This window comes from Geospiza fortis, unplaced genomic scaffold (assembly GCF_000277835.1).
Source record: "Geospiza fortis unplaced genomic scaffold, GeoFor_1.0 scaffold264, whole genome shotgun sequence".
Classification (NCBI taxonomy): domain Eukaryota; kingdom Metazoa; phylum Chordata; class Aves; order Passeriformes; family Thraupidae; genus Geospiza; species Geospiza fortis.
In genome coordinates, this window is record NW_005054332.1 from 4,240,356 (window position 1) to 4,243,834 (window position 3,479).

The following is a 3,479-nucleotide window of genomic DNA, read 5'->3' on the forward strand; positions in this document are numbered from 1 at the left end:
ATATGAGAGACATATTTCTGCATCCGTGTGCAGAAATATCAAACGCAGTAAGACTCTTCTGTTTACAAAAACCAGGACAGCTAGAACCTGCTATTATGAGAAGGTGAAAATTACATTTCATGTAATACAAAATCATGCATCATGGTAATAGAAGAATGCCAATATTAAAAGTGTAAGTAACTTCAAGAAACTGCTTTAAAATTCATGGACTACCCAGAGAAGGATCACTGCCCACTTGTTTCCTTACTCTCCCAAGCATCCAATGAGTTGCAGCTGCCCGGAATGAGGTACGGACTAGAAAGTCATAGGACTCAGCTTCATGAGGTAGCAAAAATTCATTTCAATTCAAATGCTCAGGGAGTACAAAGCAGCAGCAATAGCAATGAAAATTTAAGATTTGCCCATCAGAATAAACAATATACAGAATAGGCAATAAGAATATATCAAGCTTGTTATTGCTATTCTATGCTATGAGAATTAGAGCTGGGAATGAGACATGGCAAGCAGCTCCAGTACTCATCACCTGAGTTACAGAGCTACTTTCTAACCAAACGTCTTTAAACACAGAAGGTATCATGACTAGTTTGTGTGTATTATATTTACTTATTTTAATTTCGACTGAAACAAGCAAAGAAATCCAGCGTTTAGATGCCCTTCATAATCACTCATAAATGCAAATGAGTGCACTAAATCCCAATATATTAAAATAATCTTTACAAATAATTATGAGCTGACACCTAAGAGTTAACGTGGCTGAAATGACAAATTCTCATCTCATGATGTGCATTAGCCTAATGTCACTCAAAGCCAATGTATTTTAACTGATATCAAATTAGAATTGCCAGCTACTGTGGACTTATCTTTCCTTGAACAAGGTACAGGTGAAAGGCCTGCGAAGAGAAACCCACATTTCTTTTGGAGCAACCTACAAACCTTCTGCATGTGCCATTAATGCTGGATGTGGGAGCACAGCTGCTGCATGTCAAAATGCTTCTGTGGTGAAAGTGTTGCTTTGGGAAACAAACTAGGCTAATAAAAATTTGTTTTATAAGCTGAAAAAAATATTACAAAGCTGAAGGAAGGAGAGTTGGACATTATCAGAAACAAGACGTGGACTGAGCTGTCTCCAGAAGTCCCAGGCAAAGAAACAAGTAAAGCTTTCTGACCACTGAGAACAGCATGATTAAAGACCTTGTCAGACACAAAAGCATCCTTCTCATAGACATACATGAGAAACAGGCACATTGCTGAGCGTTTTGTTGTCATTGCAATGCCACATCAATAATCCAGAATTAGGAGTCAGAAAGCGAAAACTCAAGTTCATACAAGAGCTTCTGCATTGTCAAAGATCCTGCAAAAGTTTGTGGACAGCAAGAGAACACAGAGAGTAAGAGAGGTACAGACTTCATCTCAGGGTTATTTTGCATATAATTTGATTTCATGTACATTCTTACTTTGTAATCATTGATTTAAAATGCTTCCTCAGTACCCAATTGCTCATACTGGATAGGCAAGTGGCCAGCGAAGACTATGGACAAAATTAACATCTATTTTAACAACCCACCTCAAACCTTCAACAATACATAAATGAAAAAATAACACTGGTCACAGTCCTTGCCATTTTAAACTTTAATCATCTGCCCCTCATATTTGTTACATTCACTCATTGTTGCGGTGCGTCCGTTTTTTCATGGTTTTCAATTATTGTACGGGTTTGGTTTCATGTACTGTTTGACGGTTTGTTCCACCCCCCTCCCGTTTATCCTGTTTCAAAGTTGGTTTGTTCCTTGCCAGTCCCTCCCCCGGTTGAGTAAGCTGCCCCTGTCACTCACTCTCTCTCTCCTCATGTCAACCAATCTGCACCCTAGTTCCCTTGTCTATCGTGTATGCCCACCTCTCTCTACAAGTGTCAGTTACCCCCCAACCCGGCCCATGTTCCAGAGGGTTCTTCTCTGGCTGGGTCGGGGTTGGTCCTTGAGCACCGGCCACACCTTTGTCCCTCCTCTCTACATGCCCCATTGGTCTCATGCTCTGCCTTTCTCCCTGTGTGCCCAATCCCCTTTGTCTAGCCTGGGTCCTCCCATTCTGTATTTAAGCGTGTTGCACCTTATTCTCATTGGCAAACTTCCTCAGCTGTTCGCTGGTTCGTTCCCTCCCCTGTTGGTCAATAAACCAACGCTGTTCTGCTGAGGTTGTTTGCTGCCTCCTTTCTATCCATTCGCTGGCTCCACTGGCGGCCTGTTTTATTCCCTCGTCCGAGGGTTGAGGCGCGAAGCTGACCACCTTGACGTGGGAGGTCGCGACCTCAGGTGGCTGGTTTGCCAAGCTCGTCTCCACGCCGGAGCTATCGCTTGCTGCTGCTGCCAGCCACCCCCCAGGACTGCCGGACGTGTGCTGCCCGTTTGCTGGCCGGGAATTTCGGGCAAGGACTCCAGCAGACAACTTCGCAGGTGTCCTCAGGTGTGTCTTGAGAAGAACATGTCTTCCTGGTGCTGCAAGGAGCCATTGCTTTTGGCAATGCCTTTCACAGTTGGACTACCCATGAGGAGAAGTCGTGTACTGTGTGCTGGTACTCTTACTCCTTATGGACACCACACCTTCCACCTGACACTGAGCGGCAGAGGCCTGGCAAGAAACTTCCATGTCCGTGTGGAGCTGTAATACACCTGTCTGAGGGAGCAAATGGGGGCACACCTGCTGTGCCTCCTGCACCACTGTGAGGTGGTTAGGAGGATGACGTGGCAGTTCAACCTCCTAGACATCCTGTGCACCACTCCCACCTCGATGTGAGGAAAACTGTCCACTGGTTCTGCGCACTGGTGAGATCAACCTGGTGGCGTTTGCCCTGGTCACACAGTTGGTCTTTAGTGCTGCTGCCCTCCAAACGCTCCTGCATACTCAGGCTGACCAACGAAGAACAAAGCTTCTGGGTTAAGATGCTCTTTGGGATGCAGCCAGGCTTCTCAGACTTCTTTGTGAGCAGCTGGCCTCGAGGGCCCTACACTCCAAGCACAATGTGCTGAGACCTACGCTGTGGCAGAGATCAAGGTCCGCAGGTACATGGCCAGGCAGGCCCCCAGGACAGCTCCCTCCTCAAATGCCTGAAGCTCTTGGCCAGTGTTCTTGCGTGCAAGACTTCTCCATATATTCCATCAAGATCATCGTCATGTGCCTGCTGAACACAGTGCCAGTGTCGTAGTGGCACAGGAGATACTTTGTGCCTCAGCTTGCAGATATCCTGGAGCAGCTGGATTATCCCTGGAAGAGAAACCCTTGGAGAATTTTACTGTGTGCAACCAGAGGCTTCTGGAGGAGATCAGTTTGCCCCAGATGTACGAACAGCTGAGCCACCCAACCTCTTCCACCTCCTGACACAGGACTGGACTGCCCACTCCCAGGCAATGGAAACCTCCCTTGATCTGCACCATCGCCTGCCAGGAGTGCTGGCCTGTAGCCATTGTTAGCAGGGCTCGTGCTCA

At 46.5% G+C, this 3,479-nt stretch overlaps 1 pseudogene; it reads left to right on the top strand.

Annotated features, from left to right (window-relative positions):
- The first annotated feature begins 282 nt into the window (after nt 1-282).
- The window catches only part of LOC106631830, a 4,925-nt pseudogene continuing 1,728 nt past the window's right edge, over nt 283-3,479 (top strand).